The 14,442-nt window shown below is 53.7% G+C and overlaps 1 pseudogene; it reads left to right on the forward strand.

The window, feature by feature from the left end:
* Window positions 1-1,147: 1,147 nt before the first annotated feature.
* The window catches only part of LOC127474812 (zinc finger protein 729-like), a 463,770-nt pseudogene continuing 450,475 nt past the window's right edge, over window positions 1,148-14,442 (forward strand).

A 14,442-nucleotide genomic window follows, 5' to 3' on the forward strand; every position in this document is an offset into this window, starting at 1 on the left:
TGGCCACGGAGCCTGCAAGGAGGAGCAGAGACAGCCCTGGCAGTGTGGGGGGCCAGGTTGTCCCTGTGCCTTCCCCTGCAGGCCCTGGCTGTCCCTGCTGGGCCCCTGTCCATCCCCATCAGGTCCCTGCCCGTCCCCCCGGGCTGAGCTCCCCCCAGGAAGTGCCGTGGAGCTGAAGCTGCTGCCATCCCCCCCTGCAGCCGCTGCCCCAGCCAAGGGAGCAGCAAAGGCAGGGCCAGGAGCAGAGGCAGCAGCAGGGGAGCCCTGGGGGCCCGGGAAGCTCTTGTGTGGGTCAGGAAAGAGGGGCTGGGCACGAGGCCGGGGCTGTGCTGAGCAGGCCCAGCCCTCACATCCCCCCAGCCAACGCCGGCTGCCCGGGGGGCTTGGGAGGGACCCCCAGCCTGTGTGCCCCACACTGAGCTGGCAGAGAGAGAGCCAAGGGACAGGGCCACGGGCAGGGCCACGGGTGAGGGACAGGCAGGGCCATTGCAGGGCCACGGTGAGGGCACAGCCTGTGGCAGCAGAGCTGCCCAGGGCCGGGGGCAGCCGGGGGTGTTGGGACCAGCCAGTGCTGGGGCCGAGCAGAGCACGAGGCCTCTTGCAGACCCCTGGAGCAGCCTCCCACTTACCAGGGCTGCCCTGGTGGGGTGGCACTGTCCCCTCCCTACAGGACACTCCCCCCGAAATCTTCAGGGGGCCTTTTGTGTCTATTCCTGGTTGCTGATTCCTGCTGGGGACCTGAGGGAGCCTCTGCAATCCCATCCATGGGGCACAATCTCCTCTGCAGAGCTTGACTCACTGCAGACTTTGCAGGGAAATCTGTGCTGGCAGCCCGAGTATGTCCCGACCTTCCGTGCTCCCCCCAGGATATTTGGGATGAGTTCCCCTTTCTCAGGCACCCGCAGGATAGGGGGGCGATTGTTCTCCTGCTGTTGCTCTTGCTGCTCCTCCCCTTCCTGCCGCTGTCGGGTGAGCGGAGCAACCACGATGGGAAAGGGACGAGAGAAGCGAAAAGAGTGGGTGGGACCCCCAAAGGGAGTGTGAGGGGCGGTGGGTCACCCCCCAAGGGAACTGATGGGACCTAGGCTTTGGGGGGCAGGTGGGAAAGGGGTGGGAGAGGGGGGCTACAGGGAGGGAGAGGGGGCTTATCTTCATATTTTGGAGTATTTTTCATCTGAATTTCAGCTTTGTGTGGTTTGGGGGGATGAGGATCTTCTTGCTATTTCTGAGGGATTTTTTTGCCTGTATCTGGCTGGTTTGTGCTTTTCTGGCCTGAATCTTGGTGTTTTGGAGGGTTTTATGGTCACAGGATGTCCGGTGAGCTCTAGAGATGGACTTGGGCAGGAGGAACCCCCAAGCCAACGTGCTCAGCCCTTGTTTTCCCCCCATCAGGATTTGTCCTTCCCAAAGCTTGGGCGGATGGAGGAGGAGGCTGCAAGGAAGAGGAAGATGCCTTGGGCCCCCCAGGCAGGTGAGGAGGAAGTCAGTGTCCCTTTGGGTGGGTGTTGTGCTGGCTCTGTCAGCCCAGCATGGCCCCGGCTGCAGGACAACCCCGCTGGCGCCGCCGTCCTGCTGGGGCCGGAGTTGGGGGGATGTCCTTGGCCTTCCCTGTGGGCCGGAGGCAAATCCCCTGCCTGTCCTTCTTGCTTCCTGCCCCAGGCCCCGAGCTGAGGAGGGAGAGCCCGGAGGACAAATCCCCCCGTGAGACCCTGGTGGGAGAGGCCGTTTTGAAGGGCTCCCCGGCGCAGGAAGGCAGCGGGGAGGAAAAGGGCCGGAGATCCCCCCGCAGGAGGGGCTCCAAAGCCATCCCAGGGTGCTCTGAGGAGGAAAGAGCCAGCCTGTGCCGGGAAGGCGGCCGGAGCTTGAGGGGGAGCTCTGAGCTGGTGGTCCCTGAGCAGCCTCTCAGCAGGGAGAAGCCCTTCAGATGCTTGGAATGTGGGAAGAGCTTTGGGAATAGTTCCTACCTCCTCAGCCACCAGCACATCCACACTGGGGAACGTCCCTACACGTGTAGGGAATGTGGGAAGAGCTTCAGGTACAGCTCCAGCCTTATCCGACACCAGCGCATCCACACTGGGGAACGGCCCTACATGTGTGGGGAATGTGAGAAGAGCTTCCGCCGGAACTCCCACCTGATCCAACACCAGCGCATCCACACTGGGGAACGTCCGTACACGTGTGGGGAATGTGGGAAGAGCTTCAGCCAGAGCTCCATCCTTTGCATACACCAGCGCATCCACACTGGGGAACGGCCCTTTAAGTGCTTGGAATGTGGGAAGAGGTTTCAGACCAGCGGGCATCTCCTCCTGCACGAGCGGACACACACGGATGAGAGGCCCTTCCGCTGCACCAAGTGCGGGAAGGGCTTCAGGTACAACTCCAACCTCGTCAGTCACCGGCGCATCCACACCGGGGAGAGGCCCTACAAGTGTGGGGAGTGTGGGAAGAGCTTCACCCACAGCTCTACCTTGACCACACACCAACGGACCCACCAGTAAGGGAAGCCCTATCAGTGCCCCGACTGCGGGAAGAGCTTCGGCCGTAGAATTGACAGGCAAAACAAGGTTTCAAAAGGTCTTCAGGATTTTGAGTATCTGCACTCCAACTTCAGTTTATTCTTTTGAATATGTGTAAGTTTAACCTCATTTTAGTCTGAAAGCCAAATTCACCACTACCCCATTCCCTGATAACCGTGGGCTGGTTCTGACAAGTGAGGCAGAAATTACCTACTGCCCAGCAAAAACCAGTGGGGCCAGCCAGTGGTCTCTCTCCTGGCAGCCCAGTTTCCCCAGTCTCATCTCAAAATGACCAGTTACACTGAAGCAAAGAGCACTGGAACCAGTGCAACAAGCCCCAGTCTGACTTTCACACCTGCCCACGTGTCCTGTTTTCTGCTGCTCTACAGAGTTCCTTGTTTAAAATACAATGGAAAAATGAACAGTTTTGGGGTTGTTTTGCTTTTGGGCTCGGGTGGTTTTTTCCCCCCACTGTTCTCATTAACCTAATTTCAAATCTATTTTGGTGTTTGAAGATTAATTAAAATTTTGAATGATGTTTTAATGTTAATGCCTTGACCAAAGTATCAAAACATGAAAAATAAAAAAAACAAACCACAAAGCTGTCCATTATTGTCACACTCAAACACTCAGAAGTACTAACATAAGCACAGTGAAAACCCCATAAATAAGACCATTAAAATAATTTTAATATTTATATATTAATATATTTTTACTAAGCTTTACATAAGGAAATTTAATTCCTGACATCAGCTTTCCCCACCTCTCAAAAAGGTAATTTAGTTACATCTTAGTCACCCTTGAAAGGCTCTTTCCAGTTGGGTTGGCCTCTGCCTTAGACACTCATGAGATCTACCAAAACCAACTTAAAGGCAAATTTCCCTACCAGGTTCAACTGCATTGGTTGTACCAAAAACTTTGCAAGTAACCCCACGACTTTCATCTTAAACTCTTCTCTCAGCCTTGTAAAGTAATTAGCAGTAAACAGACCTGATAATGTGTTATAATTAAGAACACGTTCTTGTTCTCAAAGTTATTCATACAGCAAAAAGATGCCACAGGAATGGCCAAAATATTAATATCAACTTCTACACTTTGGAAATCTACATTTGGTTTTAAAGATTTCACAGTGGTTGTTTCCTTAGGAATTCAGGCACGTTTTACTAACAAGTTTCAATAAAGTTACAAAAACATCTTCCTCCACTAAGACACAGGCAGTCATCCTAACCTGAGGTAGGCACTGAAAAACCCAATTTTTTTCTTAGCTGTCACGAGTCTTTCATTCCTTCTGCCACATCAATTAGGCATCAGCCCATTTTTCAAGCTGCTGTTCTCTACCAGCTCCTGCTTTGGTTTCCAAGCCCAGTATTTTGGCCACGATAAAATCAGGGACCTGGGCAGTCATGTCAGAATGACAAAGAGTACTGACCCTCCCTGCCAAGGGAGACAAACCATTCCCAACCTCGACCAAAGATTCAAGGCAGCGATTCTGAAACAGAATTTACAGTTTTTCTCTTCAGTTTTTTGCTGCAATTCTCTGTTGCTCTATTAAAAGACCACAGCAGTGAAAGACAAGGCCTGATGGCCAAACCCAGGGCTTCAGCCACTTGAGGTCTATTGAAACCTTCTGTTCCTCAAGTGGGAGACTGAAATCCAGCACAGCTTTCCTTCTGTGCATCTGAGGAGGTACCAAGGGAAGAGGAAAATTTAAAGGATTCATTTTTATGTATTTGAGGCCGTGTTTTAATATAAGTAGATTCTGAGAGAGCACAAAGGAAGCAGTTTGCTCATACATAACTTTTATGGCTGATTTCACACAGTCCAAATTCACAGCGAAAAGGAAGTTCCTGAGTTGTTTCAGGGTTTTCGGTGTTTATACATTTATTTATTTATTTATTATATTTAAGGTATAGGAATTCGAATTTATATTTGGGTACCATTTTATTCAAACATTTATTTTATTTAAACATTTTTTACGTATTTATATTTTTAATATATTTAAGGCATAGGAATTTGAATTTATATTTGGATAACATTTCAGGATCCACACATTTGGATGCTTTTGCAATTGATTTTTGAAGCAACTTCTTTTGTAGACAACTGTTGCATTAAGTAAATTAAGGCTTTCACATTCAGCCCCTTCCTTTAGGTAAGGATTATAAACCAGAAAAGGAGGGAAGAATTACTTGGTGTGTAACTGAAAGGCCAAAGTCCTACCCAAGAAACCAGATGTGACAACAGCTCATTTACAACCCAGTGAGAAAACAAACAAAAATGCACCCAGAAAGATTCAGGAGTCATGTGAAGATGAATATAAAAATGGAACATGAGTCACGTGTTTTAGAGATTCGAGCAGATGATTGGGGGCTAGAAAGGCGTCAGTGGATGGCACAGGAAGAGTTTTGAGGAAGAGCTGGAAGGAGAAACATGGCAAGAAATCTGCTGTTCTACACAGACCTGCAGTGGGAAAAACAGTTAAAGACTTCTGAAGGAACAAAGTAATAAAACTCACAGAGCCCAGGAGCAGAAGAGATTCAATACTTGCCAAAAAGCATCAAAACTAAGCTCATGGACACGCATTAAAAACTGAATTCCTCCAGTTCATGAATTCCACTTTTTTGCTTCTGGACTGAACTCGGTGATAAAACTGGTCCAAAGTCACAAAATGTGGCAGGGACAACAAAAGGTCAAGACCAAATTCCTTTTAGTTAAAGAAAAACTGGAAAAGATTCTGTTCCTGTATTCATCCAGTGGAGATGAATAATTTTTTAATTATTAATTTTAATTTTAATTTTTCTACTCAAGCCTGCCAATGCTGTGGTTTTTTGACTATATGAGGAATGATCTGAAGTCTATCAGCTCACAGTTTAATTTAAAAAAACCAAAACCAAACAAATAAAAAACTGTATTAGCTTTACATATCATTTTGTGCAAAGCCAGACCTTTGATTGGGTGTTTTTAAAAAGCTAAAAAGTATATGGTATTAGGAAGAACAACTTACCAGTCCTTTGACCAAGAGCAGCTATTTTGCTTACAGTGAGCAAATCAATTCCTCCACACATCTGCAGGGAAAATGGGATACTAATGCACTTGAATTAAAATTAAAAATAATAAAGAAATCCTAATAATTTAAAATTAAAAATAATAAAGAAATCTTAATAAATTAAAATTAAAAAGAATAAAGAAATCCTAATAAATTAAAATTAAAAATAATTAAAGAATCCTAATAAATTAAAATTTAAAATAATAAAGAAATCCTAAGGACCAAGCATTAGACTGTGAGTATTACACAAGTCCCATCCCTGAATGAAAAAAAACCAACCAAGCATTACAGATGACAGCATATGCTACAAAAGACATTTTATAAAAATCTTTCAAGTATCACCAGGGAATGTGTTATCAAAGAACCTGTGCAAACCACCCAAGAAATTCAGGCCCCATCCTGTACACAAATCCCTTGAGAAATTACCACCAGACAAACACAGATAACCATAGATTGCTCTTACAAGAAAAGACAGCTCCAAAGAGCTCAGAAAAGTAAACAAGGGACAGGTAAAACTGCCTTTATTGTAATGCCTGTTCAGCACAAACAGCATCAGGGCAATCCAGGAAAGGTGCAGACCATTATGACGGAAGTGCTCAATTTTGTATTTAGCATGGAACATGCAGGTCAGCCAAGATCTGCTCCTGACACTGCGGGGTTTAATTTTAATCTTTAATTTTGCTGTTTTTTGAAGAGCAGGTCAGTTAAAAGTTGCAGCTTTAGACATTTCAGGATTTAACATCAGGAACACAAGTCTTGGGTCTCACAGGCTCAGTCCCCTCATTATCCTCAGGCTGGTCTTGCCTTCATTGTCACAGACTGTGCAATATCTCAACTCCCTCCTCCCGCCGCCGGCACAACATGGCCGCCCGCTCACTGCTCAGGGAGAGGCGGGAGCGGCCACCGCCCCCTTCCACTGCCACCAGGCCGGGCCGAGCCCACCTCCGCCCGCCCCAGCCCAGCCCCGACCCTGCTCGGGCCGACACCACCTTCTCTGCCAGACCCTTCTCCAGACATCTCTTCGTACCCTCGCCTGCCTGCACGGCGAGGTTCAGCCCCCCCGAGGTGGCTGCTGGCGCCCCGCATCTCGCTTGCTGCCATTCCACAAGCAACACCTCTGTTCTCATCAGCCCTTGACGTGGCCTGGCCCAGGGGGAGCTCACCCACCAGGCTCACCACAGAGAGCGGGGCCACAAACCCCTCTCCTCTGATCCGAGTACACACCCTGTGTTGGGCACCCTCAGCTCCTGAGGGACGGAGCCACAACAACCCCACACCCGCCCCTCTGCCACATCAGTCCCAGCCCTCGTTACCGCTGCTCAGAAACAGCACAGACACCTAAAGAAAACTAGGTGTCCTACTTTTTTTAGCCAACACCATAGAGACTGCCTGGCATGCCAATGTCACCAGGACACTGTCTCCTATTTTGACTACAGCCATGGAAACCACTTCAGATGTCAGCAGGATGGAAGGGCATCCCCCCCATTCCTCATCACTGCCATCAGTGCTGTCCCCAGCCCCAGCTATGGTGTTCCTGTGCCAGAAGCACACCCAGCAAACATGACTAGAATTAATATTTACATACTTCAGCAGTCACTGTAAATTATATACATGCCTTTGCCTTCTTTCATTTGCCCAGCTTACTCCATTAAAACCAGAAATTTTCCCATTCTTCCTTTTTCATACTAACAATGTGAGTAGTTATGGCAGAATTTAACCAACAATGCTCCAAGTGATTATGGAAGGTCTCAGGAGCCAATCTGGCTCTTGAAATCACACAGCTGGACTTTTAGCAGCACTCTCCTGAGCTGGGTCCTGGAAAAGCCTCAGGGAGGTGGTCAGCTGAAAAGAATCAATCACTATGACTCTGAGCCAAGAGATGTATTTCCTTTGAAACTACAGAGAAAAGCTGACCTTGTGTATAGGATAGCAGGGGATATCTACTGCTTGTAGACAGTGGGATAAGGTGTTACCATTTCAAAGACGAGATGGTGGGGGCCCACATAAAGGTACTCCCTTTACAAAAAACACCACTCGCACCCAATGTTATGCCTCCAGCGCTCCTTTATTTTTTTGGAACAGTGTGTCTACTAATAAGGATTTGTGGGCTTTGGGGTTTTAGGGTCAACGTAGCATAATTTTCTGCATCGTTGGGGCCCGTTGCTAGGGGCTGGTTCCACATCCACAAGTGCTGGAACACTGCTAGGCGTCAGGTGGTGTGTCACAGGGGGGCCCTTTGTGACATCCCATCACAGCACACGTGGTCAGCACAGTCCCAGTGCCAGCACCATTGTCCGGCAGGACAGCGACGCGACAGGACGGGAGCACGGAGCTGGCGAGGATCTTCTGAGCACAGCTCCAGGCTTTCCCTGTTGACTCGTAGTGTGATTGTTTTTCCACGAAACTTCCTGCTTCCCCTTTCCCTACTTCTAGTAGTTTTCTAGAAAACTACTTCTACTACTTCTAGTAGTTTTCTAGTAGGATGGAGCAGACACCCCCCAGCAAGCCCAGGGTGGCCTGGGCGGAGGAGGGTGCTGCCCAGAAAAGCGGCTCTCCAGAAGAGCCCCATGAGGTGGCCTGGGAGGAGGAGGCTGCTGCCCAGAAAAGCTGGTCTGCAGCAGAACTCTCCCAGTGGATCCTGGTGAACCCACCGCAGATGGGGACGGGTGAGTGAGGGGACTGGGCAGGGCTGGGGCTCTGCAGCGCATCCTGCAATGATCCTCCCTGCTCTATCCCTCTCTTAGATGTCAGCTTGTTCCCCCTGTCCAGAGAAGAACAGGAAGTGGTGGACTCCATCCAGGCCCTTGACAGCCCCAAAGAGGTAAGTGTGGCCAGTTGGACGGCAGCTGTGCCAGCATCTAAGGCAGGGGCTCTGCTGCTGGGCTGCTGGAGGGGTGCTGGCTGGGCAGAGCTGCTGCTCCCGCAGGCCACTGCCCCTCAGGGCTCCAGTCTCGCTGGCCACGTTTCCCCCCTCTCATGCTCCCTGTTTGTCTCTCTGTCCTCCGGCTGCCAGAATCTGGTCCACAAGACCAGCTTTCTTCAGAAAGTTGTGCGCCTGTGCAGAAGCACCACCGGCAGTGGCTCATCCCAGCGCTTGGTCCACTTCTGCCACAGATATGAGGTGGTCGAGAGGATTCAGGTGAGGGGACGCTCGGTGCTCTGGGGAAGGGGGCAAGGCCCCTGGCACTGGCACCCTGTGAGGGCTAGGCTCTGGTGGCACTGGGTGCTGGCAGCTGCCGGGTCCCAGCTGCGTTGTGCTCTGCAGATGCTGCTGGACGCTGAGTCCTGTATCAACGAGCGTGCCGAGGACGACCGCGACAGGGATCTGATCCAGCAGATGAACCACCGCGAGCGGGAGATGAAGCACACAGAAGTGCGGAAGCTCGCCCTCTTTGCCATTGAAAGATTGAGGTACCCGCTCATCACTGCCAGGGACCCCTTCCCCAGAGGACCTCCGCCCCCTGCACAAGGCCTGGAGGCGCTTCCCCCGGCACCATTGTCCACTTGGGCCCTTCCTCTTTGCAGCGCGGTGAACGAGGTGCTGGAGGGCAAAACGAGAAGGCTCCTAGAAGCCTGCTTCAGAGCTGTCCTCTTCCTTCCTAAATGGGACACCTATGTATGGGATGGATATGAGCGCAGGAATCAGGTAAGTGCTGGTTGAGCTCCAGGAGCCACCAGTCCCTCTGGGCTGCTCTCTGACCATCCTGCGCGTCACGTAAGATACACAGGGATCCCCAGAAATGCCAAGGCAGTGGAAAGAATGCAGAAAGTTTATTTAGAAGGACAGAACCCGAGAAACATAAGAGTGTGGTTTGCGCACCAGGCCTCAGGGAGAAAAAGGCACCTCCTGTTTTCTCCTTCCAGTTTTTATTCTCTCTGCTCCCTGATCTCTCTCCGCTGGAATGCAAAGGCCTGTGGCATCTGCTGTCTGCTCACAGTAGACTGCCTGCTTTTAGGTCTCTCCTGGGCAGCGTGGGTGGCTCTCCTTCCTGGCACTGGGAGCTCAGATGCATCTCCTGGGGGTGAAGAATCACTGCCAGCGCTCTCTGTCCTCCTTGCAGACCCTGCAAGCCCTGGACCCCATGCTGACGGCAATCGTGCGGAACACTCCTCCCTCCAGACTGGGCGAGGAGCTGCAGAACATCTTGCAGGTCTGGCCTGTGCAAAGAGTGGCAGTCCCGGGGCTGTTCCTCACCCTGTGGGGCAGGGGTTGCCCACTCCTGGGTGGGTGGTCTCCAGACAAGTGCCACGGTGGCAGAGCACGCTGTGGGGACAGTGCCCCCCTCCTGTGTCACCAGGCTCTTCTGGAGCACAGAGAGTGGCACCTGCCTTCCTGCCTGGCCCATAAGGGAGTCCAGGGGCAGGAGCCCTGCTCCAGGCTTTGCTGGGGCTCAGAGGAAGCCTCGAGGGACAGTGCAAGTCCCACCCAGGAGCCGAGCCGAGCTGCTGCTGCTGCTGCTGCTGCTGGAGTGGGTGTCTGCTCCGGGGGCTCACCAGCAGCTCCTCTTTGCTCAGGTGCTGGTGGACTTTGCCAGATATGATATTGTCACCGTGTGGGAAGAAGCCATGGAGAGGATTTACACGCTGTGCAGATGGTTGGACAGCTATTCCCAACGGCAGGTAAGGCCCAGGAAGCCTCCAGCCAGGCTGTGCCCCTGCCCTGCCGCTCTCCCTGCCAGGGCTGCTGCCCAGCTGAGGGCTCCAGGAGACAGGGCCACAGGGTCCTGCAAAGCCTGCACTCCCCAGGGATCCAGCCCTGGGCACACTCTCAGGTATGGGGCCCTGGCACCAGCTGCCTGCCCTCAACCCTGCTGCTCTTCTTCCTCCCTCCCTCCCTCCCATGGGACCTCCTGAAACAAAAAGAAGTCCACTGTCATCGAGATCCCATTCCTTGGACAGCTGCTGGGATTTGTCCTCCTTCAACCATTCTCAGGACGTCGGGCAACTGTTGCGCACCTCAGCGAATTCATCTGTAAGCAAAAAGCTAAGGGGGATTGTGGTGGCCTTCGTCCCTCTGCACACAGACATCACCTCCCAGTTCTACTTCTCTGCTTGACCACCTTTGCCCCTCCAGCTGCTCCCCGCAGCATCCCAGCTCTCTTTTGCTGTACAAGTGGAGTGCTCTCCTCAAGTCTTGCACCTGTTCTCTGCTGCTCTCCTTCCCTGCTCCTTTCACCATCTTCAACCCTGCCTGTTTGTGGACCCCACTCTGACCCCCTCCCTCCACAATCTCCTTCTGGCCTGCCATCTCCCAAGCAGATCTTGGGCTGCTTTGGAAAGCCTGATGGCAAAGCTGCTCTCCCTGACTTGCACGTCTGCCCTGCTCTTTAGGCAGGACCAGGCTAAGGGGCAAACGATACGCGCGCCACGTGGAAGGTGAAATCACCTGCTTCTGCAGGACTCTCGGAAAAAAGTGCGGTATCAAGGTAATGAGCTCCCCCGTTGCTGAGACTCTTGTCTGTGCCATCGGCAGGGCACTCCTGTGAGCCAAAGGCACCCGGAATCAGTGGGGCTGACAGGGCCTCAGTGTCCCTGATGAGAGGGTTCCTGCTGTCCCCAAGCAGGGACTGTCTGAGGGCGGCACTCTGCTGGTGTCCCAGCAGCAGCTGCAGCTCTCCTGCCCAGCAGTGAGCCCTGGTCCTGTGCAGGGCCAGCACCCCGTGAGCATGAGCCCAGCCCTCCTGCCTCAGCCTAAGGACCTTCTGCTCTTGTCCTCCCCCACACAGTGACTGTGGGCACTGCTGCCAGCACTGCTGGGCACCTGTGGCCAGGGCTGCTCTCGCTGCCCAGCTGAGCAGCACCAGCAGGGGCCTTGGGGTGACATCTTTGCTCTCCTCCTTCCTGCCACAGCCCTTCGAAAGATACCTCACGCGCTCGGAGAGGACGCACATCGTCCTTGAAACCCTGGAGCAGAAAGATGCACAGAATTATCAATGGATACCTGGAGAGACTCGTCCATGGGTTGAACCATTTGGGTGGAACCTTTACAGAGGGCGCAGGGTCATAGCAGAAAAGATTTTGTGGCTGGCCACGGATGACCCGTGCTTCTTCCTGACGGATGTAAGTGGCCTGTGGCTGGATTGCCCTGCCCTTCAGCCCTAGAAGGCCTTGTTCCTCTCTCCATCCCTCCCTGCCAAACCCAGGTGTCTCAGGCACCTGAAGGCATCTGAAGGCAGCAGAGTGGTATGGAAAGGGCAGCTGAGGCTGCACTACCGTGGCAGCACTCTCCTCACCTCTGTCCCCTTCAGGTGCCAAAGATTTTGAGCTTTCTGCATGAAAGACTGCCAGGCGTGAAGTGTGAACTTGTGCAGGAGTGCTTCCACTCCCTGCTTCTGCTGCTAGCGCACTTTTTCCCAAGGAAGGTAGTCGCCACACTGCTGAGCATCGCTCCACAAGGAGACAGGTACTGGCCCTGAAAAGCCTGAGGGTTTGTTGGCTGTGGGGAGGTGGAGCCTGAGACTCTCTGGCTCCCAGAGCCAAGGAATGATGGAGGACAGCCCTGAGGAGAGGGGTTCTCCATCCCACCAAGCTTTCCAGCCCTGCTGGGTTGTCCAGGCCTGCAGCAGACAAAGCTGGCCCAGCCAGCCCAGAGCCACCCTGCTGCTCCCAGCCTAGAGGGGAACACCAGCTCAGTGCCCTGCTGCCTGCCCAGGCAGGGCCCCAGGCACCTGGGCTGGCCCAGCCACGCTGCACTCCAGGCTGCCCTGCTGACACAGAGCTCTGCCTTGCAGTGTGGCCATGCAAATGTGGCAGAGCATCTTCTCAGAGCCCGAGATTGGAGACAAGATATTATGGCCATTCGCTGTCATGCTCTGGGTCGACTGGTGGCCCTGCAGTCTAAGCGCTTCTTCTTCAGAAAGCAGCTCCACCTCTGACTTGGCTGTGAGTTACCAGAAAAGGACTTGATCCCCTGCCACGAGCCCTGCAGACTCTGCCAGGCTCTCACTACTGTGCTTGCTTCTACAGCCATTGCCCAGTGGCACTAGCGTGAAGTTTGAGTGGGAGGACAAGGACAAAGACTTTGAATACCTTCAGAATGTCAACTTTGATATCGATGAGGAGCTTCCAACCCTCCCAGCCTCCCAGGTGCTCGAAGGCCTCATCGTGCTGTGCGAGACACCTGAGCTGGTGAGCAGGGTGGTGTCAGGGACAGCCATGGTGGCATCCAGGGCTCTGGGGCTGTGGGTAAGGCGGTGGCTTGGCGTGGGCTGGGAGGCAGGTGTTAGAGGAAGTGCTGCCAACTGCCCTGATGCCATGTTGGGGACTGGTGGCTGCCTGGGGAGCTTTCCAGGCATGGATCTTATCACAGAAAAGAAACTCTGTCCTTCATACAGGCAAGAAAACTGGAGTTCCTGGTGCCACACATGATGGAGCTCCTGTGGGTTGGCAGAGAAGACCTCAAGACAAAGGTCATTATGATCCTGAAAAGACTGATAAATCAAAACCTGGAGAAGAAAAAGGCCAGCCCCATGGATGAGTATTTGGTGGAGAACCTGCCGCGCTTCTTTGACATGGTAAGGTTGATGTGGGAGCGTGAGCCCTGAGATGGGCACTGGGCAGTGAGAGCTGCCCTGCACCCAGCCCTGTCAGCAGCTCTGGCAGCAGGCTCTGCTCCCCTGGGCTCTGGTGGCTTCTGGGCCTTGCAGCTCAGTGCAACTTGTCCCTGCTCTGGAATCTGAGCCCAGGGCATCTCCCTCAGCCACCATCCCCACCCCCCTTCACTGTGGGCAGGGGGCTGCTGTTTCCAAAGCTCACCTTTCCTCCTTCCTCCCAGGAGAGCAGTGACATGCGAGAGGCCTTTATCTGCCTCTTCAGAGACTACCTGGGCTCAGCAGTGCTGAGGAACAACAAGCAATTGAAGACGTCTCTGCGGAGTGCACTGGTCCCGCTGCTCATTCGCACAAGTGACCAGTCCCCGAGCGTGGCCAAGGTACACATTGGAAGGCTGAGCACTGGCACAGAGAGAGGTGGGCTGGCCTGCCCTGTGGGGCCCAGGCAGCAGGACAAGGGCTGCTGGCAGTGGGCAGCCGTGGCCCAGCGCAAGGTGTGGGAAAGGTCCCTGCAGAGCCAGCGCCAGCAGGGACGGAGAAGCTGGCACGGCCATTTCCAACAGCTGCCCTGGGGCTCCAGTAGGGCTCGTCAGCAGCCTGTGGCCACCAAAGCCTGAACAGGCACATCCCCACAGGCTTCTCTGCTGTCCCTGGCATGTGTCCAAGGCCAGGGCTTCCAGCCTCAGGCCCTGTCCTGCGGGGCTGTCCTCACACGTCCCCTAGGCACTTTGGTGAGGGCATGTCCCAACTTCCTGAGGGCAGAATCTCCCCAGCAAGAAAGCCAAGAGCTCTCCTTTGCCAACCATGCTGCTACCTCACCCCTTCTGCTTCCATGCAGGCCGCCCAGGAAGCGCTCCTTGCCGCAGCAAAGCTGCTCAAGTGGAGGGAGCTGAAAGAGCTGGTGAAGAAGCAGCAGATGTGGAGGATTGGCGAGTGCTTGGTAAGGCCAAGTGCCAGGGTGCAGGGTGGGTGAGGCTTGCCCTGCAGGCAGAGCCCACTGTGTGGGCCCAGAGCCCAGAGGCTGGAGCTGCAGCCCAGTGTGTGCCCTCCAAGAACAGAGCCCCGGGGGCTCCTCTGCAGGCCACTCTCCCTTCCCTGCCGCCAGCGGGAGAGAGGGCTCTGGGCAACACTGAGTGCTGGCAGGAGGGACTGCTGCAGCCAGCGGGGGGGCTCTGTGCCATGCCCGTGTCCTTGTGCTCTCTCCAGGTGGGGAAGGACAGGAGCAGGGCTGAAGAGTACCTGCGTCAGGGCCTGAGCTACCTCAAGGACCCTGAGGCCAGTGTGCGAGAGGCGGCCATCAGGTTCATCGGTGAGCCCCAGCCCCCGGGGTCCC

This window comes from Manacus candei, unplaced genomic scaffold, assembly GCF_025592945.1.
Source record: "Manacus candei isolate 608988 ecotype Guabito, Panama unplaced genomic scaffold, ASM2559294v1 h1tg000045l, whole genome shotgun sequence".
Lineage (NCBI taxonomy): Eukaryota > Metazoa > Chordata > Aves > Passeriformes > Pipridae > Manacus > Manacus candei.